This window comes from Giraffa tippelskirchi, chromosome 1 (assembly GCF_054371585.1).
Source record: "Giraffa tippelskirchi isolate mGirTip1 chromosome 1, T2T-mGirTip1v1.2.pri, whole genome shotgun sequence".
Taxonomy (NCBI): Eukaryota; Metazoa; Chordata; class Mammalia; order Artiodactyla; family Giraffidae; genus Giraffa; species Giraffa tippelskirchi.
Window position 1 is genome coordinate 21,092,281 of NC_137275.1, and position 24,805 is coordinate 21,117,085.

General features: G+C 37.2%; 1 protein-coding gene across 5 annotated transcripts in view; it reads right to left on the minus strand.

Annotated features, from left to right (window-relative positions):
* The window catches only part of CFAP299 (cilia and flagella associated protein 299), a 638,853-nt gene that overhangs the window by 497,540 nt on the left and 116,508 nt on the right, over positions 1–24,805 (minus strand). The window lies entirely within an intron of this gene.

The window sequence follows — 24,805 nt, forward strand, 5'->3', positions numbered from 1 at the left end:
TGAGGGTTTCAGCTCAGTGGAGTGAAAGACAGTAACAAATGCCTGAAAAACTCAAGATAATTATAAATTGCAATTTTTAAAAATACTGTGAAAGAAATAAACAAAACTGACATAGGGTTAAGTAGCAGAGGATGGCTTCATGAACTCAACGGATCAAGGAAGACTGCTTAACCTAACTGCCATTTGGGCCCAGACCAGAAGGATAAGGAGTGACACGGGTACCCAAGTATCATACCGCTAGAGACAGCCTTATACATATTTCAGAGCTGGTTGAAACTATTTAAATTAGCAACTAGCATTATGTTATACCAAGCTATACTTATTCCTAACTCCTTTACACGTACTTCCAAGCCCCTTCACTTTATCCTACATAAGAGCTCTCCGCGTTTGACCTTCTAGTGGTCACAATTGCTTTCCGTGCACCCGCTAAAGAACTAGCTTACCATGAGCCACTTCATGCTTCATTCCTTTTTACAAACATCTCTGTTGTTAATTCTTCTTGACACTGGATTGTCAAAAAGATTAACCTATGAAATCTGGTGAAAATGAAAGAAGAGTAGTTTTTCAGAGTTATTATACATAGATATGGGCTGTGTGATATTGTGTCCATGTTAGATGCTCAGTCATATCCGACTCTTCGCGACCTCGTAGACTGTAGCCCACCAGTCTCCTCTGTCCATGGAATTCTCCAGACAAAAATACTGGAGTGGGTTGCCATGCCCTCCTCCAGGGGATCTTCCCTGACCCAGGGATTGAACCCGGGTCTCCTGCATTGCAGGCAGATTCTTTACCATATGAGCCACCAGGGAAGCCCCAATATTGTGTCAACCTAACTACAATAAAATATTTCCTTAAATAGACAAAAAATGGCTATATTACTCTTATGTCCTGTTTACGAATGTTTACTATGGTATTTGTATGTGTCTTACATGTGTTGTCCTGTATAACATATTTTCCAGATGAGTTCTTTTTTAAAGCCTGAGCAAAACTCATTATTGTTTAAGTGCTTTTATCAAATGGAATTCAGAATTCTAAGTTTAATTTACCTCTATTTTTATGAACATGTTAACGTTACAGAAAATCTGGTGTCCAGCCTATATTAATTCTATTTTTAAACCATGAAATTATCCTTAGAATTTTTTTAAGATCTTGCTCATTAAAACAGTCATTACACAAAACATGTGGTCTTTCCTGAAAAGCATATTACAATTATTTTCATTACAGTTAAATAATTTTTATCTGTAATTTAATGACATTCATATTAGACAAAATTAAACATACTAAACAAAGTATTTCGTGTCAGAATATTTTTACTCTTGCCAAATATCGTTAAGTGCTAAATTGAACTTTTTGCTAGGAGAATGACAAGCTACTCAGGCACTGTTAAAATGAAAAATTTGCCTTTCATAAAATGGAGAAACAAACAAGACTAATTAACCAAGAAAAACATCCTCTTTATAGAAATACTAGAGAAAATGATATTTATATAGTAAATATTTATGGGTAAAATTGCCTTTAAAAAGGCAGTAATCCCTTCTGTAGAACATTTTATTGAATTATTGGATAGCTATTATGGTTTAAATATTATACATAATGACTATTTAGTGCACTGAATTTCAAACTATGAGATCACAAAACAAGTGTGTTTTATTTTTCTTCAGTGCTGATTTAAACAACAACAACAAAAAACTCCAGAAAAGTTTTGGTGACTGTGAAGAACATAAATTGGGAATTCTCAGAATATACAAATTATATCATTTCTAGAAGAAGAAAATTAGGATAAGGAGCCACTCAGTTCAACATTTATATAATATCTAACCTCTGTTTTATCCAGAGATAGTACTAGTGAATGACACAGAAGATGTTTCTACACCCACAGATCTTATACTCTATAGGATAGACACTGATAAAGTAGAAAAAAAGTAGATGGTGACTTGTGAAATCAAAGTCAGGAAGCTCTGCAAAAGAGACAATATAGGCAGGCTGAAACACAAACACCAAATGCCAAAGAAGCTCAGTTTAGAAGAGACAGAATTAGGAGGCATAGGTAAGGATTCAGAAACCCTCAGGTAATAGAGCCTTGAGAGGCTATACCTAAGGCAGAAAGATATCAATACATTTGTCCTGTGAGAAGAGACCCTTACAGCTAAGTCCAGAAACCCCTGACTTTACTGTTTCACAAAGGGAGAGTAAATACAGAACAGAAGAGGTTTCTGCACCCACAGATCTTATACTCTATAGGATGGACACTGATAAAGTAGAACAAAAGTAGATGGTGACTTTTGAAATCAAAATGTCAGGAAACAATAAAATGGAATGCACATTACTTTTTTAAAAGAACAAAATCATCATAGTTGACAAAGATCATTGCTGATAAAGTAATTTTTAAATTAAATGTACCTTTATTGCTAAAACAATATACTAAGTAATAGTGTGAAATTACTAAATTGATTATTTTGTATGCCTTTGGTGATAGAAGTTCTGTACATCTTTCCAAAGTATTTGACATAATTGAAATAATGCTACGCATAGAGCAGCACCTAGAAATGGAAAGAAAAGAGGCCAAGCTATATAAAGTGCCCAGATGACACCACCCTGATGGCAGAAAGTGAAGAAGAACTAAAGAGCCTCTTGATGAAAGTGAAAGAGGAGAGTGAAAAAGTTGGCTTAAAGCTCAACGTTCAGAAAACTAAGATCATGGCATCTGGTCCCATCACTTCATGGGAAATAGATGGGGAAACAGTGGAAACAGTGTCAGACTTTATTTTTTGGGCTCCAGAATCACTGCTGATGGTGATTGCAGCCATGAAATTAAAAGACGCTTACTCCTTGGAAGGTTATGACCAACCTAAACAGCATATTTAAAAGCAGAGACATTACTTTGCCAACAAAGGTCCATCTAGTCAAGGCTATGGTTTTTCCAGTGGTCATGTATGGATGTGAGAGTTGGTGAAGAAGGCTGAGTGCCAAAGAATTGATGCTTTTGAACTGTAGTGTGGAGAAGACTCTTGAGAGTCCCTTGGACTGCAAGAAGATCCAACCAGTCCATCCTAAAGGAGATCAGTCCTGGGTGTTCATTGGAAGGACTGATGTTGAAGCTGATACTCCAATACTTTGGCCACTTCATGCAAAGAGTTGACTCATTTGAAAAGGCCCTGATGCTGGGAAGGATTGGGGACAGGAGGAGAAGGGGATGACGACAGAGGATGAGACGGCTGGATGGCATCACCAACTCGATGGACATGAGTTTGGGTAGGCTCCAGGAGTTGGTGATGGACAGGGAGCCCTGGCATGCTGCGATTCATGGGGTCGCAAAGAGTTGGACACCACTGAGCGACTGAACTGAACTGATATACACATTTCAAAAGACTACAGAGAAATGCAATATATGATGAAGACAAAATTGAGAATGATGCAAACATTTTTTAAAATACTTTTATCCAAGAAAAAAGAAATCATCAATGTAATACATCTAAAACATAAGTAAAAAGAAAGAAAATGCTAAAATTGCATCTGGTTTTCTTTCATTTATTCTCTACTGCTTTGTTCCTTAGTGTTTTACTAACTTCAACAATTGCTGGACCACCCAGATGGTCCAGTGTTTAAGAATCTGCCTGCCAGTGCAGGGGACAATGGTTCAATACCTGGTTTGGTTAGATTCCATGTGCTTCAGGGCCATTAAGCCCATGGGCCACAACTACTGAGCCCATGTTCAAAAGCCCGTGCTCTGCAATAAAAGAAGCCACCACGATAAGAAGCCTGCACACCGCAGCTAGCGAGTAGCCCACATACAGCAATAAAGACCCAGTACCGTGAAAAATAAATAAATAAATAAAATTGAAAAAGATAATTGCTCAAATGCATATGTTACTTTGGGCCTGCATGCCAAGACATTTTATTAAGTTCATGTGCTAAAACTTTCTCATTTCTTGGATGAGTTAATAAGAAATCTGTTAGGAGTAGTATAATGTGGAATGGTATTTTGATCTACCCAAAAGGAATACTTTGAGGTAATATTATTATGAAACAAATGATAGAAATATCATTTAGACAAAAGTGACAGTCCATGAGACTTCATTCTGAATTTCTTCTCATCCTCTAATAAATATCTCTTTATGGTCAGAGAAAAGAGAAGAGGCAGTCAGAGCCAGTACTGATGTTACTGCAAGGAGTAGTATGTACTTTCTTACTGATATAGTACACATTTCTGGTAAAAGAATTTCAAGCATCATAAACTCTTTCCTTGAATTCTATATTCCCAGATAGAGTTGCCACCTGTGAGGTTATAGGGCCATTATACAAGATTGTCTGACTCTTCTACTTCTTTTATTACTATCCAGTTTTAGACAGTAATCCTTTCTCATGTAATCACTCAAAACATGTGTGTTCCCATATTTTCAAATAATGTCACATATACCAGAACACAAAAGATTCTGTCTTTCCGCTTTTTGAAATAGGATTTCTAAATTAAATGTGTGATACTGAGCATTAGCCAGATACTAGGTCTTAAACAGGCTTCCCTGGTGACTCAGTGGTAAAGAATCCACCTGCCAAGTAGCAGATGTGGGTTCGGTCCCTCAGTTGGGAAGGTCCTCTGGAGAAGGAAATGGCAATCCACTCCATGTTCTTACCTAGAAAATCCCATGGACGGAGGAGCCTTGGTGGGCTACAGTCCATGGGGTTGCAAAAGAGTCGAACATGACTTAGTGACGAAACATCAGCAACAACAGATCTGAAACAAACCAGACTTATACTGGAAAATTTTTAGATGGACAGAATAAATGGGAGGATGGGGGATACATGATAGCACTGCTATCATCATATGTTAACTGATAACAATAAGTACATATTTGTTCAATTATATTTTCTATGTTCAGCTTAGAAGTAGGAACACCTGTATTTAAGTCCCAGTTCTGACACTAATTAGCATGAAATTTTTAAACAAATCAATTTTAAGCCCTCAGGGTCAGGCATGGTGTCCTCAGTCTGTTAAATAAGTAAGTAAAGACTAGGTCTCCAAGTTTCCTTTTAGTTTTAAAATTTTTTCCATATTGAGTTGCGATGGTCAGTAATCAAAATTCTCTAAAGAAAATAAAATTCATATTAACAAAACTATTTCATATGCACTTTGCAAAGCCAGTAAAATAGATGAATTTACTCCTTCAATAGAGTCTTTTTAAATGCTCTGAGTGCAGTCTCTGCAGTGAGCTTCAATTTTGTCAATTTTTAAAAAAGCAATACCTCACCAATACTTATAGATATTTTTAGAACAATTTTACTTAATTTTGCCTGTACTGGGTATTCACCTCTATGCACAGGCTTTCTCTAGTTGCAGCGAGCAGGGGCTACTGTTCAGTTGTGATGCCCGGATTTCTCACTGCAATGGCTGCAGTGGCTTCTTCAGTTGTCAGGCATGGGCTCTCGGGTGTGCAGCTTTGGTAGTTGTGACATGTGGGCTCAGTAGCTGCGGTACACAGGCACCCAGGGATCGAACCAGTGTCCCCTGTACTGCAAGGCAGACTCTTAACCACTGGACTACCAGGGAAACCCCATATAGTTCTTAAAACATGTTACTTGCTATGAGTTTTGAGGGATTTAAGTGGTAGTAATTAATTACTTTAGTACATTATTTTGTTCTTGTGGCACATGGAGACTTTTTCTGAAACAACCAGGTATGAACTTCACAAGAGCATCTTCATTTCAATGAAGTCTGGCATCCTTGTCTAGACTATATGTCTTTACAAGTCAGACCTAAAGTTCTCAGAATATCTGTTGGTTGCCCCTACTGACATTAAGCTTTCTCAGCAAAGTGCCGCCTCTTCTCGGAAGTATCTATGACTATGCTTTTCCATCTGCCACACATGACGAAGTCACTGCCTTTGAACATGCCATTTCTGGTTTCATGGCTTCAAGAGACCAATAGTCTAAACATATGTCTTTGAGGCATTCTGACATTTTTCCAGAGATAATGATTGATCTTCTGGCCATCAGTTGATCTTTAACAGTAACACTTACTTGTTTAGATAAATTTACTAGCTAAATTATTAATATAGAGTGATTTTTTTAAAAAAATACTTATGGACAAATGCATATTATATTGCATTCTTTATAAACTGAGTCACGAATAATGTGAACAAATTCAATACCAGAACTTCAGAGGTTTTTCTACATATAGTGTAACCGGAAATTTATTTTGGTTGGAATATAGTATCTTAAAAATGCAATTATCTGAAACAATCCATTCAATAAGCAACGAGCAGCTTCTTTACAATATCAACTTAGACACTTTCAGTCTTGGAGTACTATACAATCAATAAAGAAGCATGCGAATAATACCTGAACAAAGAACACACAGTTTAAAATATTGTATTAATTTGTTTTTAAGGAAAATGCCCTAGTACATGAGGAAAAGAATATATCAACTAGGTATTGCCAAGGTTCACATTAAATTGTTACAGCTGGGTATAATCATTTTTTAAAAATCTGGATATGACTATTAGCAGATACTTGGCCAGCATTAAGTCAGAACACATGTTTCAGCTTTATGGCAATAGGCTGTGAACTTTTTGTCACTTGGTTCTCTTAAGGCTTCCCAAAATGTGTAAATGTTCCAGGTGTCCACTTAATTTAGTTAGTACCAATACTATAAAGATTTTTCAAGATGTAGTCTAAATGTACCAAACTAAATAAGTTTACTGGATGAAAGTAATGTAGCTCTTCCTAACGTTTCAGTAATTTTCACATGACCACTTAACATTAAAACATCGTTTTAATTTTTTACTTAATTGATTTGTTTAAAATGCTACTTTTCCAAATAGACCAGTTTTCATAATAAACAATTCATTACTTTATCAGTTGGTGGTAAACATTTGTACTTTTGACCAGTCTTACCTAATAGTTGTAAAAACCAATGAATGTTAGACGCATTTATTTAAATTCTAATTTTTAAAAGGGGGTATGATTTTTTATAACTAAGCATTTCTCAAATTTACTTGACTATGAAATTCTTATATCCCATAAAGATAGTAACCTCATGCAGAGAGTACTTTAAAAGGCTTGGGACAGAAAGGATACCTCCAAGTTTTCTTTGGATACTTCATCTCTAATTCTTAAATAATTTTTCACATTTCTTAAATCTATATTTTTTAACCTAGAGCCCCTACATCTCATTCTTTTTTTTTAAATAGAGGCTACTAACAAACTGGCAACCTTAACTTCAGCTTTTACATAATTCAACTCAATGCAGTAAATATTCACCAAGATACTATGCTTGCTATTGTAAAATTGTTATATCACCCCTTACTTTTCACTTTGGTAGACTAAATTGACCAAAATCCTACTATTTTTTGCCTTATATATAACAATTTATACTCATGTGATCATTCTTCTAGAATCATACTTTTCAAAAATGTCTACAATCATTTTGAATTGTGATAATTGACACTAGGCATGTCAGTCTAATGAATATAGCACACTCCGGGAATCAGGAACCACTTTAAACATCATCGAGACCTGTCTGGTATTATTGCTAGACATTCCTTTTTTTAAAGTGGGCTTCTTTGAAAATTTTATGTGAAATCAATACATCAGCACCCTCTTCTCCCTCTCCTACCCTCCAAAGCATACCTCTTTTGTCAGGGCTCTCCACTACAGCCATGTCTTTATAACCAAGGATTTTAAATTTCAAAGTTAAAAAGATAATCGATTAAATCATAAATACATGAAGACAGGGAGTGAAAGTTCCTTCCATCTAAGGAACATGCAAGGAAATAGAATCAATTTATACCCAACTATCGCATTCAGAGGAGAAGGCAATGGCAATCCACTCCAGTACTCTTGCCTGGGAAATCACATGAACGGAGAAGCCTGGTGGGCTACAGTCCATGGGGTCGCGAGGAGTCAGACATGACTGAGCGAATTCACTTTCACTTTTATGCATTGGAGAAGGAAATGGCAGCCCACTCCAGTGTTCTTGCCTGGAGAATCCCAGGGCCGGGTGAGCCTGGTGGGCTGCCGTCTATGGGGTCGCACAGAGTCGGACATGACTGACATGACACAGTAGCAGCAGCAGCAGCACTGCATTCAGAAACAAAATGGTTTCATTGGGTGCACATATTTATTGGTGTTTAAAAACTGTCAGTCTCTTTTGACACTCAATTTCCAGCAATTTTTTTAAACTTATTTTTCAAAATACATAAAAGATTTTTTATTGGTCAGCTGCTTACTAAAAATATTTGTACTGATAATAATCCATTAACTAGTTTAACAATTAGAGGACTATGCTCATAGAATAAAAAGAATTCTTAAAATTTTATTTACATGCATTGCTATTCCAGATAAGTATGCTGCTGCTGCTAAGTCGCGTCAGTCGTGTCCGACTCTGTGCGACCCCATAGACGGCAGCCCACCAGGCTCCCCCATCTCTGGGATTTTCCAGGCAAGAACACTGGAGTGGGTTGCCATTTCCTTCTCCAGTGCATGAAAGTCAAAAGTGAAAGTGAAGTCGCTCAGTCGTGTCTGACTCTTTGTGTCCCCATGGACTGCAGCCTATCAGGCTCCTCCGTCCATGGGATTTTCCAGGCAAGAGTACTGGAGTGGGGTGCCATTGCCTTCTCCGAGATAAGTATGATAAGGTAATAAATGAAAGGCTAGCAAACAAAAAGAAAACTTCATTAGCACAAAATAAAATCCTGTGGGGTAAGTGGAATGGAATCAAAGTCAAGAAGAAACATTAGTGATAAACATTTTGAACTGTTATGGAACAGCTTGTTTGAGCTTTTAAATGGGAAAGAGTGGACATATCTGGTTTGGCATTTAGTTACCACTGGATACATTTTAAAAAGTGGCATACAATATACCAGGTGTGACATCCTTTATAACAAATCAAATTATGGTGAAATTATTAGATATAAACTTGAAAAATACATGAGGAGTGTAGAGGTTTTCAAAATTCTTAGGACTAAATGAGCAATATGTTTGAAGACCACTGATTTAGGAAAGAGGGAGAGTAAACAAATGCCCTAGGGAAAAATGTAGAAGGATTGCTGGAGCAGTAAGGGGATTCATGCAGGTTAGTTCTCATGAATTCAAAAAAAGGAGGGGTGGGATGAACCGGGAGATTGGGATTGACATATATACACTACTATGTAAAAAAGAGATAACTAATGAGAACCTACTGTATAACACAGAGAACTCTACTCAGTGCCCTGTGGTGACCTAAATGGGAAGGAAATCCAAAAAAGAGGGGATATATGATTTTGGGGGGCTCCAAAATCACTGCAAATGGGGACTGCAGCCATGAAATTAAAAGACGTTTACTCATTGGAAGGAAAGTTATGACCAACCTAGATAGCATATTAAAAAGCAGAGACATTATTTTGCCAACAAAGCTCCGTCTAGTCAAGGCTGTGGTTTTTCCTGTGGTCATGTATGGATGTGAGAGTTGGACGGTGAAGAAAGCTGAGCGTGGAAGAATTGATGCTTTTGAACTGTGGTGTTGGAGAAGACTTTGAGAGTCCCTTGGATTGCAAGGAGATCCAATCAATCCATGCTAAAAGAGATCAATCCTGGGTGTTCATTGGAAGGACTGATGTTGAAGCTGAAACTCCAATACTTTGGCCACCTCATGCGAAGAGTTGACTCATTGGAAAAGACTCTGATGCTGGGAAAGATTGAGGGCAGGAGGAAAAGGGGACGACAGAGGATGAGATGGCTGGATGGCATCACCAACTCGATGGACATGGGTTTGGGTAGACTCCGGGAGTTGGTGATGGACAGGGAGCCCTGGCGTGCTGCGATTCATGGGGGTCACAAAGAGTCGGACACGACTGAGCGACTGAACTGAACTGAACTGAACAGCAATGCAACATTATAGAGCAGCTATCCCCCAACACAATTTTTGTTTTAATGAGACCAGTCACTTTTGCAAGATTTTCTCCAGCTATATTCAGGTCTGCAAGTACAGGTGTGGAGAAAGAGAAGAGTTGGATTTAACCAGAGTTGGAGTCTTGCCAGGCAACAATAATAAAGCAAAAAATAGAAGCAAGTGCATTGACAGTGTCTGCAAGGGAGTGATTATAATAATGGACCATGGAATCAAAACTAAGTTGGGAGGGAAATGGGAGAATAGAGGCTTTAGGGATACTTTTAAAAGGTGTAGGAACAATGAGCTATAGAGCTCATGACAGTCAGAGAATAAATCTAGAGAACTAGAGAGAGAACTGTGGAAAGATCAGTGGTGGTGCTGAGAAAATAAGGTGCTTGACACTGTGATTGTGGATGGATTGCAGACATTAGTAATGCAAGATCTAGAGTCTGATGGTGGGAGGAGACGGATAAGGTTGTTGTCAGAGAAGCTCATTGGAGGAGAAGAGAGCCAGGATCTGAGTGGCCAGACTGGAAGGTTTATCTCCATGCTCAGTGACCCTCTGAGAGCATGATGGGCATAAGGATTATTGAATTATTTAAACAACAGGTCATCTGACTGAGGTAACTCTAATGTCTTGGAGGCCTACATAAGCAAATAAATCAAAATCTAAGCCATAAATTTCTCAAGGTTACAAAATCAAAACCTAAGGACAACCAATCAGAAACAGTCAGGGAGGTCATAAGCTGTCATCAACCAATAATTTCCTTGCTTTACTTCTGCCTTTTCTCTATAAAGTCCCTCTCTGAACTCCTGCTGACAGAGTTCTCCTAACCACTTCAAGTTTGGTTCTGCATGATTAAAACCATTTTTTGCTCAAATAATGAACTCTTGAAATTTTTCATACACTTCAGTTTATCTTGTAATAATTTGAAAAGACAGACAAATCCAGGAGCTTAAACTGAAGCCTGTAGATAACATCAAGAAGCAGGGGTGGTAGACTGTATCATCTGAAGACATGATTTCCAAAGCTGGAAGACTGGAGAAGACAAAAACTGTCTAGGACTCTGTCCTTGGTCCTTTTTACTTCATTACTCTCCCTGGAGGGTTGCAATTAGACCCACTAAATTAGCTTTAAACACCAAATATTCCTTGATGATTCTTATTTATTTTTTTAATGTACAACTCCTAGCCTGACTTTGGCTTGAAATCAAAATTCACATATCAAGAGATGACCTAAGAGATTCACATGGATGACAGAGCTATCTCAATTTTGACATGTCCAAAAACTACTGATATTTCATTCATGTCCCCAGAACAACCCTCTGCTTTCACATGTTTCCTCATTTCAGTAAATGACATCAAAATTTACCTAGTTTCTCAGGCCAAAAATAATATTTACTCAGCCATAAAAAGGAACACATCTGAGTCAGCTGTAGTAAGGCAGATGAATCTAGAGCCTGTCATACCGAGTCAAGTTAGTTAGAAAGTAAAACAAATATCATACATTAACGTACATAGAATCTAGTCACAAAGAGTCAGACATGACTAAGCACGCATGCATGGAATTTAGAAAGATGATACTGATGAGTCTAGATGCCAAGAAAGAAATGGAGACACAGATGTAGAGAACGGACTTGTGGACACAGCGGGGGAAGGAGAGGGTGGGACGAATTGGGAAAGTAGCATTGACATATATACACTACCTTATGTAAAATAGATAGCTAGTGGAAAGCTGTTGTATAGCACAGGGAGCCCAGCCTGGTGCTCTGTGACGACCTAGAAGGGTGGGATGTGGGGCACAGGGATGGGAGGGAGAATCAAGAGGGAGGAGATATGATACATCTATAAAGTTATGACTGATTTGAGTTGTTGTACAACAGAAACTAACACAACATTGTAAAGCAATTATCCTCCAATGAAAAAATTTAAAAAAAAAACAATAACTTAGACATCAAAGTTGATTCTTCTCTTTTACTCTGCATATCAAATCTATCAGTATATCCTGACCCTCTAATTGAAAAAACAAAAGGATTCCTAACTGGGTCCTGCTCCACTGTCTTCCCAGAACAAGTGCTGATCTTTTCTCCCATGGGCTACTGCAGTACCTGTTAACTAGTTCATGCCTACTTCTGTTTTCCCCTCCCTACACTCTGGCCTTTACACAAAAGCCACCATGAATATTCATTCTTCCAATTTAAGAGCACAGAACTTCTTTCAATTTATTTGCCATCTTCCTCAATTTCTTTCATCAAAGTATTAAATTTTTTGGCATACAGGTTTTTAACCTTCTTGGTGAACTTTATCCCTAGATATTTTATTCTCTTGATGCAGTAGTAAATGGAATTTCTCTCTTAATTTCTCTTTCTGATAGTTCAAAGTTAGTGTATAAAAACACAAGAAATATTTATAAATTGAAATTGTAAATTGATTTTGTGCCTAAACTTTACTGAATTTTTTCATTAATTCTAACAGTACTTTTTGATGGACTTGTTAGGTTTTCTATAAAACTATAAATTATTTCATTTGCAAACAGTAATCGTTTTACTTGTTCTTTTCCAGTTTCAGTTCAGTTTCAGTTCAGTCACTCAGTCGTGTCCAACTCTTAGCGATCCCATGGACTGCAGCACGCCAGGCCTCCCTGTCCATCACCAACTCCCAGAGCCTACCCAAACTCATGTCCATTGAGTCGGTGATGCCATCCAGCCATCTCATCCTCTGTCACCCCCTTCGCCTCCTGCCTTCAATCTTTCCCAGCATCAGGGTCTTTCAAATGAGTCACTTCTTCACATCAGATGGCCAAAGTATTGGAGTTTCAGCTTCAGCATCAGTCCTTCCAATGAATATTCAGGACTGATTTCCTTTAGGATGGACTGTTGGATCTCCTTGCTGTCCAAGGGACTCTCCAGAGTCTTCTCCAACACCACAGCTCAAAAGGATCAATTCTTCAGTGCTGGGCTTTCTTTATAGTCCAATTCTCACATCCATACATGACTACTGGAAAAACAACAGCTTTGATTAGACAGACCTTCACTGGCAAAAAATGTCTCTGCTTTTTAACATGCTGTCTATGTTGGTCATAGCTTTTCTTCTAAGGAGAAGCATCTTTTAATTTCATGGGCTGAAGTCACCATCTGCAGTGATTTTGGAGCTCCAAAAATAAAGTCTCTCGCTGTTTCCACTGTTTCCTCATCTATTTGCCATGAAGTGATGGGACCAGATGCCATGATCTTGGTTTTCTGAATGTTGAGTTTTAAGCCAACTTTTTCACTTTCCTGTTTCACCTTCATCAAGAGACTCTTTAGTTCCTCTTCGCCTTCTGCCATAAGGGTGGTGTCATCTGCATATCTGAGGTTATTGATATTTCTCCGGGCAAACTAGTGGCGGTGATTTCCAATTTAAATACCCTTTATTTATTTTTCTTGCCTAACTGCTATGGCTAGGATTTTCAACACTATGTTGAAGAGAAGTAGTGAGAGTGGGCATCCCTATCTTATAACTCATCATAGAGAAAAGTTTTCAACTTTCACCATGAGTATGATGATAACTGTGGGTTTGTCATATATTGCCTTTATTATGTTGAGGTATATTCCCTCTGTACTCCCATTGTTGAAGGTTTTTTATTATTATAACTGGATGCTGAATTTTCTCAAAAGTTTCTTCTGCATCAATTGGTATTATCATATGATTTTTATCCTTCAATTTATTAACATGACATATCACAGTAATTGATCTGCAGATGTTAAACAATCCTTGCATCCCTGAATAAATCCCACTTGATCATGGTATATGATCCTTTTGATATATCATTAAATTTGGTTTACTAACATTTTGATGAGAGATACTGGCCTATAATTTTCTTTTTGTGTGCTTTGCTGGCCTTCTAAAGTGAATTTGGAAGCATTCTCTCCTCTTCATCTTTTTGGAATCCAATTCTCAAGATTCTTGAGAATCTTGAAAGTCTTTGCAATTTTGGTAGAATTCAGTAAAGCCACCTGGTCCTGGAATTTCATTGGGGGCAGATTTTTGATCACTGTTTCAATCTCTCTACTAATAATCAGTCTATTTGGACTTTATTTCTTCATGATTGAGTCTTGGAAGATTGTATGTTCCTAGGACTTTATCCATTTCTTCTAGGTTGTCCAATTGGTTAGTGTATAATTATTCATGGTAGTCTATAATAACACTTTGTGTCTTTTGTACACTTTGGTGGGAAATGATGCTTGGAATCATTTCCAGATGGTTGGAAAAGATGCTTGGCATGATTTCAATCTTCTTAAATTGATTGAGACTTGTGGAGTCTAACATATGAGCCTTCCTGGAGAATGTCTGTGTACTTTTGAGAAGAATGTATTCTCCTTTTTGGGGATGAAATATTCTGTATATGTCTATTAAATTTATCTTGTTCAATGTGACATTGAAGGCCAATGCCTCCTTATTAATTTCCTGTTTGGATGATATATCCATTAATGTAACTAGGGTGTTAAAAGTTCTCTATTACTGTATTGCTGTCAGTTTCTCCCTTCAAGTCTACTGATACTTGCTTGATATATTTAGGTTCTCTTATATTGGGTGAATCAGTTCAGTTAAGTTGCTCAGTCATGTCCAATTCTTTGCAACTCTATGGACTGTAGCATATCAGGCTTCCCTATCCACTACCAATTCCTTGGGCCTGTTCAAATTTATATCCATTGAATCGGTGATGCCATCCAACCATCTCATCCTCTGTCATCCCCTTCTCTTCGTGCTTTCAATCTTTCCCAGCATCAGGGTCTTTTCCAATGAGTCAGTTCTTCACATCGGGTGGCCAAAGTATTGCAGTTTCAACTTCAGTATCAGTCCTTCCAATCAATATTCAGGACCTATTTCCTTTAGGATGGACTGTTGGACCTCCTCGCAGTCCAAGGTACTCTCTAGAGTCTTCTCCAACACCACAGTTCAAAAGCATCAATTCTTTGATGCGCAGCTTTCTTTATAGTCCAACTCTCACATCCATACATGACTACTGGAAAAACAATAGCTTTGATTAGATGGACCTTTGTCAGCAAAGTAATGTCTCTGTGTTTTAATATGCTGTCTACATTGGTCATAGTTTTTCGTCCAAGGAGCAAGCATATTTTAATTTCATGGCTGCAGTCACCATCTGCAGTGATTTTGGAGACCAAAAAATTAAAAGTCTCTCACTGTTTCCACTGTTTCCCCATCTATTTGCCACGAAGTGATGGGATCAGATGCCATGATCTTAGTTTTCTGAACTTTGAGTTTTAAGCCAACATTTTCACTCTCTTCTTTTACTTTCAACAAGAGGCTCTTTAGTTCTTCTTCACCTTCTGCCATAAGGGTGGTGTCATCTGTATATCTGAGGTTATTGATATTTCTCCTGGCTAACTTGAGTCCACACTGTGCTTCACCCAGCTTGGCATTTTGCATGATGTGCTCTGCATATAAGATAAATAAGCAAGGTGATGATATACAGCCTTGACGTACTCCTTTCCCAATTTGGAACCAGTCTGTTGTTTCATATCCAGTTCTAATTGTTGCTTCTTGACCTGCATACCGATTTCTCAGGAGGCAGGTAAGGTGATCTGGTATTCCCATCTCTTGAAGAATTTTCCACAGTTTGTTGTGATCCACACAAAGACTTTGGCTTAGTCAATAAAGCAAAAGTAGAAGTTTTTTGGAACTCTCTTGCTTTTTCGATGATTCAACGGATGTTGCCAATTTGATCTTTGGTTAGTCTGCCTTTTGTAAATCCAAGTTGAAAATCTGGAATTTCATGGTTCACATACTACTGAAGCTTGGCTTGGAGAATTTTGCGCATTATTTTGCTAGCATGTGAGATGAGTGCAATTGTGTGGTAGTTTGAGCATTCTTTGGCATTGCCTTTCTTTGGGATTGGAATGAAAACCGACCTTTTCCAGTCCCGTAGCCACTCTTGAGTTTTCAAAATTTGCTGGCATGTTGAGTGCAGCACTTTCACAGCATCATCTTTTAGGATTTGAAATGGCTCAACTGGAATTCCATCACCTCCACTAGCTTTGTTCATAGTGATGCTTCCTAAGGACCACTTGACTTCACATTCCAGGATGTCTGGCTCTAGATCAGTGATCAGACCATCATGGTTATCTGGGTCATGAAGATTATTCCTGTATAGTTCTTCTGTGTATTCTTGCCACCTCTTAACATCTTCTGCTTCTGTTAGGTCCATACACTCTCTGTCCTTTATTGTGCCCATCTTTGCATGAAATGTTCCCTTGGTATCTCTAATTTTCTTGAAGAGATCTCTAGTCTTTCCCATTCCATTGTTTTCTTCTATTTCTTTGCATTGATCACTGAGGAAGGCTTTCTTATCTTTCCTTGATATTCTTTGGAACTCCGCATTCAGACAGGTATATCTTTCCTTTTCTCCTCTGCCTTTAGCTTCACTTCTTTTCTTAGCTATTTGTAAGGCCTTATCAGACAATCACTTTGCCTTTATGTATTTCTCTTTCTTGGGGATGGTCTTGATCACTGCCTCCTGTACAATGTCACAAACCTCCATCCATAGTTCTTCAGGTACTCTGTCTATCAGACCTAAACCCTTGAATCTATTTGTCACTTCCACTGTATAATCATAAGGGATTTGATTTAGTTCATACCTGAGTGGTCTAGTGGTTTTCCCTACTTTCTCAATTTCGAAGGCAAACCAGTCAATATCACTGTAATCCAAGTCTATGCCTCAACCAGTAATGCTGAAAAAGCTGAAGCTGAATGGTTCTATGAAGACCTACAAGACCTTCTAGAACTAACACCCAAAAAAGATGTCCTTTTCATCAGAGGGGACTAGAATGAGAAAGTAGGAACTCAAGAGATACCTGGAGTAACAGGCAAATTTGGCCTTGGAGTACAGAATGAAGCAGGGCAAAGGCTAATAGAGTTCTGCCAAGAGAACACACTGGTCATAGCAAACACCCTCTTCCAACAACACAAGAGATGACTCTACACATGGACATCACCAGATGGTCAACACCGAAATCAGACTGATTATATTCTTTGCAGCCAAAGATGGGGAAGCTCTATACAGTCAGCAAAAACAAGACCAGGAGCTGACTGTGGCTCAGATTATGTTGGGTGAATAAATATTTCCAAATGTTATATGTTCTTGTTTGGTTGACCCCTTAATCATTATATAATGATCATCTTTATCTTTTATTACAGTCTTTGTTTTAAAGTCTATTTTGCCTGATGTAAATATAGCTACCTCAGCCTTCTTTGCTCTCTGCCTATATGAAATATCTTTTTTCTATCATTTTACTTTCAGTCTGTGTGTGTGCTTACATCTGAAGTGAGTGTCTTAAAGGCAGCAAATACAGGGTCTTGTTTTTTATCCATTTGGTACTTACTTTGATTGGAGAATTAAGCCCGTTTACATTTCTGTTCATTGTTTCCTGGCTGTTTTTCAGTTCCTCTCTGTTTCTTCTTCTCTAGTTCTCCTCCCTTATGGTTTGATGATTTTCTTTAGTGTTATGCTTAGAACTCATTCTCATTATTTTTTGGTATGTACCGTCTATTTTTCATTTGTGGTTACCAAGAGGCTCATATTTCATAGCCTATGTATGTATGTATGCATATACATGTATGTGTATGTAAGTGTTTGTGTGTGTGTATGAGTGTGTGAGTACCAGTCTATTTTAAGTTCTTGGCAATTTAAGTTTGAACACATTCTAAAATTATATATTTTTACTTTTTTCCCACATTTTATGCTTTTGATGTCACATATTACATCTTTTTATTCTATATAACTAATTATTATAGCTGGTTATTTTTATTACTTTTGCCTTTTAACCTTTGTACTAGCTCTATAAGTAATCAATCCCCTACCTTTACTACATATTTACCTTTACCAGTGAGATATTCATAAACATATGTTTTCTTGATACTAATTAGTGTCCTTATTTTCTACCTTAAGGAAGTCCCTTTAACATTTCTTGCAAGGCCAGTTTAGTGGTAATGAATACCTTTACTTTTTGCTTGTCTGGAAAACTATCTCCCTTCAATTCTGAATGATAATGTGACCAGGCAGAGTATTCTTGTTTGAAAGCTTTTCCTTTCAGCACTTTGAATATATCACACCACTCCTTTCTGGCTTACAAAGTTTCTGCTGAAAACCTAATAGTCATTTGGAGATTCTTTTGTATATAACAAGTGTTTTTTTTTTCTTACTCTTTTAAGATTCACTCTTGAACTCTGACATTTTAATTATAATGCATCTTGGTGTAAATCTTTTGGGGTTCCTCTTATTTGTAATTCTCGGGGCTTTCTGGATCTGGACTGTATTTCCTCCCCATGTTAGGGAAATTTTCAGCCATTATTTCTTCAAATAAGTTTTCTTCTTCTCTCTTTCTTCTGGAATTTTTTCTTTTTCTTTTTTTCTTCTCTCTTTCTTCTGGAATTCTTATAATGTAAATGTTGTTCTGCTTCATGTTGTCCCATAGATCTTTTAAGATACCTTCACTATTAAACACTTTTTTGCTATTTTGTTTGGATGAGTTCCACTGGCCAGCCTTCCAGATCCCTGATCCTTTCTGCTGTTTCATCTAGTCTTCTGATGAACACCTCTAGCATATTTTTCAGCACAGTTATTATATTCTGTAATTCAACTTCAACTTCCATTTGCTACTTTCTTATATTTTCTCTTTGTTGAAGGTCTCATCTTTATGACCATTACTTTGAACTCTTTATCAGCTAAATTATTTATCTGCATTTCATTAAGGATTTTTTTCCCTGGGGTTTTATCTTATTGTTTCATTTGGGACATATTTCTCTGTTCCCTCATTTGTTTGACTCTCCATGTTTGCTTCTATATACTTGGAGAGAAAAAAAAAAACTCCTTCCCTCAGATTTGAAGGAGTGGCCTTGTGTAAGAAATGAATCTTATCCTTCAACCTTGCCCTAGTTCTTAGTTGTCTCTTGAACCTTTGTGATTGTTTAAGCAGCCTGATTTATTCTTGATAGGTCCTAGTTATTGAGGGTGTGCCAAGATTTGTTAGCATTCCAGACAGAGAGATCTCAGAACCTAGTTTCAGGCTGATAAGCCAGACCCTCAGGCAGCAGCTTTTAAAGCAGATACACACATCCTGTCTTGTAGAACCTCAAAAATAAAACCTGCTGGCTTCCTGAGCATGTGATCTGGATGTGTCTTCTTGAAGAAAGTTACAAAAATCAGGGGTCCAGGCAGGTGTATCAGTTCCTTTCTGGGAGTACCGGCAAGCTGTAGCAAGACCAAAGTGTTAGTCACTCAGTCATCTCTGACTCTTTGTGACCCCATGGACTCCAGGCTCCTCTTTCCATGGAATTCTCCAGGCAAGAATACTGGAGTGGGTTGCCATTTCCTTCTCCAGCAAGGCCACAGGAGAGTGAAAAGATGGTTCCTCCAGCCCACATAACCTCAGAGCAACTCAGTAGCCTTTAGATGTGTTTTAAACCTGAAGCCTATTGCTCTGGCTGAAGCTCCAGTAGGCCTTTTTCACAGGATGACTGGGGATGTGTTTCAGTCTACTGTCTGTGCAAAGCCTGACAAGAACTGTCTCTCTGATTATTTTCAGTTCTGCAAGGACCAAAAATGTACAACCTGATGCCACCAGAGCCAGGTGCTCAATAAGAATTCTCTGTGTGAATTGTGTACCCCATATACTTTAACTGAACAAGAGGAGAGTGGGGCGAGTGTGCTCCTGCTGACTTTAGCAGGTCCCTGAGTAAGCATGAAGCTGGGGCACACTCACCAGCTTTTGTGGGACTGCAGGAGAGTCTGGGACCAGGTCACACCCACTGTTGCTAGCAAGATAGACAAAGAACACGGAAATGGCACCCACTGTCACTTCTGTTCCAGAGAGAGTGCCAATAGGTGCCTGCCCCTCCAACAGATGTTTTAAGATTAGCAAATGAATCTCCTTCACATATGGTCTATGTGCTTTTCAAACTGCTGTTTTTATGCTGGGTCCCAGGGTGAGTGACTCTATGTGTGAGTCCTTTAGGAGTGAAATCTCTGTTCCCTATACCCCAACGGGCCTCTTGAATATGTCCTGTTGGTTTTCAAAGCCATACCTTTAGGGAGCTCCTCTTACGGTGCAGGTTCCAAGGGTTGGGGTGCTTGATATTGAGCATGAACACCTGGCTCCTCAGAAAGAAGCTCTATGTTTGTAAGACTTCCTCCTGACTGTGGAAGGGTGGAATTTTGGTGAGACCACATCTCTGCCTCTCCTACTGCCTTGATGTAGCCCTTTAATCCTTTGTTGGAGAGGACCATTAAGCTAGTTTTAAGGTCTTTTTTAGAAAGAATTGTTCAAAACACAGATGTAGATTTGGTATGTCTATTGGAGGGGATAAGTCTTCAGGATCTTCCTAAACTGCCATCTTGAACCGGCCCTCAGAAAATGGTTTTAAAGTCAATTTGAATATATATATTCTTCATCCCACCCTACCATGTCAAAGAAGAAAAGTGAATTTGTCTCAGATTGCTTGTTTTTTGTAGATGAAAAGGGAATTATTTAATACCTTATTAACCTTAAGTGTTCAGAAACTGACTTTAAATTTATCGCCCCATCTAGGAAATTTCTAGATAGAAAAAAATTTTCTAATTACAATCACTTTCTTATTTCCATTTTAAAAATAAGGAGTATTATTTATCAAGTCAGTAACCTCACTTCTCAGCTTTTTGAAAAGATTTATAATTCAGTAAATTAAAAATGTATATATAATAAAATAATATTTATCAGATAAATTATGTACTCAAACATTATTGTTCAAATAAACACATTTTTCTTACTGTTAATACTCAGCATGTTCCTTTGCTTAATGAAAATAGTGATAATATAAAATCGGAGAAACTCGAGACAGCCACGATGTGATGAAAAGTTAAATGTTTTTCCAGCTATATTGAGATATAACTGAATACTAACATTGTGTAAGTTTAAGGTGTACAACATGTTGATTTAATGTACTTGATATTGCAAAATGATTACCACTACAGTGTTAGCTAACACCTGCATTATATCACATATTTCCACCATATTATAGTGAGAAGATTTAAGATCTACTCTCACAGCAACTTGCCAGTATGTAATACAGTATCACAAAATGTAATCACTATTCTGTACCTGAGATTCCCAGAACTTGTTCATTAAATTTCAACTTTGATTTCAAAATATTCACTAATTTAATTAAACTTATATTTTAAATTTATTCATTTAATTAACTTCCATTTTAAAATCATAACTTTAAATGGTCAAAATATATTTTAAGTAGTAAAAAGAATGATTTATAATAAAATCTTTTAATACTAGAAAATTTTTAATAGCAAAAAATTTTTAGTTCTAATGTAGCTTATAACCAACCTCTTTTTAGTAGTTCACTGACTGAAACAAAATTTCTAGTTTTTTTTTTGAACCAGTGGGGCTCTTTCCATTTTACTCCAAAAGGACACAAAATATATAAATAAAACAGATGTTCCATGAGAAACAATTCACCTCCCTAAAGAAATAGCACCTTAGATTCTTTTTTGAAGATGAGATGATTTAAACCTATCAGAAATTATACATTTAAAGTTAAACCTTATATCCCTTTCCAAAGGATTAATGATACTGGCTTTAGACTCATTTTATGGAATTTGTTTTGTAGAAATCTGTTTTTGGTTTTGGGAATTCACACATCTCTACCTTCTGCCTAGAATATTCTTTACCCAGACCCTTACCTGGCTAGCCTCTACTCACCTGTCAGGTCTGAACTTGACTGTGTCTCCCTCTTTGCTCAGGCTTCCCTGACCACACAGCATGTTGGTTAGAGCGGTCTCCTGTGGATTCTGCAATTCTCTTCTTATTTATTCTTTTTGTAACCATCTATTTACTTGTCTTTAACCCCTAAACAATGTTAAGTTCCTTGTGGGCAGGAATTGGTTATCTTCTTCAGGAATGAACTTTAGCAAAGCATAGTTCTTTTTAAAGAATCAATTAATCACATCAGTCGCACTCATATAGTTGAATATAACCACAGTACCTGCTATTTCCTAAGAAATCTAGAGGTCAATGCATTCTACTTACTATTCATTCATCAGGCTCTAAAAGCAATGGCATATACTTTGATGAAAAGATTCATTATGCATCAAATTTTTCATGAAAAGTAGCATCTAAAATCTTAAACCATCACTCCAAAGTTGTATTGTTATAGATTTCTTTTGCCTTAATATCTTGTACCTGAAACCTAAGAAGCCTCAAAGAAATATTATCCCCCTCTTCTCTTGCTATCTATTTTGCTAAATAACCAACTCATTTTAAGCCCATGATCCCTATTTTCCAAGAGATGCTAATGGGGAGAAATATCTTAAGTCCATATAAAGCAAAAAAGTTATATGAAAACAACGCCCCCATTCCCTTTTTAAAGTTCAACAGTATTTACAAGACATAATCAATTCCAGTTTAGGATTTAAGAAAATATCTGTGTAACATTCTAAAATGAGTGAAATTCAACAAACTGATTTATATTAAATTCCCAGCTTAGGACTCCTAAGTCAACATTCTAACAGTGCTAGCTAGTGAAAGTGCAGGGACAGTGCGGCTTGCCATGGCTGAAGGCAAACCGAAAGCTGTGAGGGATGGCTGCGGGGTCATGTGCTGCCAAGGCCTCAATGTAAACACAGGTGTGTGGGAAGGAGCGCAAGGGCTCTCCCATCTAGCAGCTAAAGAAACACTGGCAGTCACGCTGTGGAGTCTGAATGCTAAATTTTGAAAATAGATCATTTCTGTGAAACTGCTACATCTTAACTCGCATGTTAATACATCCTCAACTTAAAGGGGTCATGAAGAACACTTGAACCTCATATCATTGTTTTACACTGAAAAATTTAAGATGGAAAGCAGATCTTTTTTTTTACCCCTGCTGAGTAAAGAAGTTTGAAGTTATTACCACCTCATTTGCTGGCATTTAGCAAGGATTCTTTTTATGGTTGCATGGAATTAATGCCACAAGAGGATTTTTCCTGCCAATGTCTGTTAAATGGCATGGCAGTGCTTTTCAAAAGTATATTAGGACTATGGCATAGAAGACTAATAAATATATCAGTAACATTTGTTAATAGACTTGAATTTGTGGAGATTTTTTATTTTTTAGGGTTCTGCTTTTTTAAATTTGTTTTTGGTTTTATTTTGGAGTCTTTGGGGGGGGTTGGTTTAGTTTTCTCATATATCCGTCTGTTGTTATCAGAAATAGTGCTAAAATAGTGTACAATAATCTTTAGGGTAGCAAATGGTAATAAATATAGGATTTAAAGGCAGACAGTCTCAGTTCATATTTTAGCTGAACAACCCACTACTGTGAGGCTTGAGCAGATTATGTAAATTCTCAAGTCTCAGAGCTTCCTTTGCAAACTGGAATAATTGTGATATCTCCCAACAGAGGGTAATTTTCTGCATTATACAGTGCCTTTTAATAGTGTCAAATAGCTATTAATGTCATTATTATCACTTTTTAATAATGTCTACTTACTTCATATAGAAGTAACTTTAACTCCATTTCATATTGTTTCCAAATTGTTTGACTATATGAAATGACTGACTATAAATGCAAATAAATAAATTTGTAATTAACTTCTCTGCTAAAATATATTCTCTCTCCCCTATCCTATTTTGTGGTTTTGAGCATTTTTCTTGAGTCAGTTTTCTGCTGGGTGAAAGATGACATTTTGCTAGACTGTTGAAATGCATCCCAAGATTTCATTAATAATATGTCATACTATCATTCCTAATTCACAAAATAACTGACAAATGTTACGGTCAACAAAATATTCTCATGAAATTGAGAAAACTGCTATATCTGCAACTGAATATAAAGACAATAAAAACAAGTACAAGCCATTAAATGACATCAAGTGACTCAGTAATAATAGGTATAACAACAATTACATTTGTCTAAGGTACTTAAAAATATTAATTTCCATTTGAGGTGATATCTACATGAAATGAATACCATGTTCTTAATGACAAAATGAATTTCATTTATTAAAACATTGTCCTAAACTTTGTTCTAGAAGCCAATACATTCAGGCATGATAAGAGAAAGAGAGAGAAGGAGAAAAAGGCAGATGAAGAATCCATTTGTTCATTGTTTACTCATTTATTTAACCAATGGTATCTATGTGATCAAAATTTTATATATACCAGCTTCAACTTGGGCATAGCTTTGTTATTTACCAAGCAATTTTACATAGATTTTCTTATTCGATCTTCATAATCTATTCAAGAGATGAGGGAAGTGAACATATGGCATGTCCAAAGTGACAGAGGCTTATGGTTGGTTTTTCTAAATACTGGCTAGGGCTCTTTTCACTACATGGTACTGGAAAATCATTTTCCATTATGCAGAGGAGAGGCTAAGCCTGAGAAATCTTATGACCACAGAAAGAACACAGAGGCATTCTTTCAATATGGAGAATTTCCTGGTATTCCTAGCATTCTTAAGTAGTTATTTTACTAAATCAAGTGATATACCTAGGTATTTTCCTTCTTTCTCTCTTCCATTTTTTACTAAGGCAAAAGAAAGAGTAAGTGTAAAGGAAGTTATAATTGGGGACATATCTTGAGAGTCCCTTGGACTGAAAGGAGATTAAACCAGTCAATCCTAAAGGAAATCAACCCTGAATATTCATTGGAAGGACTGATGCTGAAGCTGGAGCTTCAGTAATTTGGCGACATGATGGAAAGAACTGACTCATTGGAAAAGACCCTGATGCTGGGAATGACTGAGGGCAAGAGGAGAAGGGGACAACAGAGGATGAGATGGTCAGATAGCATTAATGACTCAGTGGGCATTTGAACAAACTCTGGGAGACAGTGAAGGACAGGGAAGCCTGGCATGCTGCAGTTCATGGGGTCACAAAGAGTCAGAAATGACTTAGCAACAAATAAAATTAGA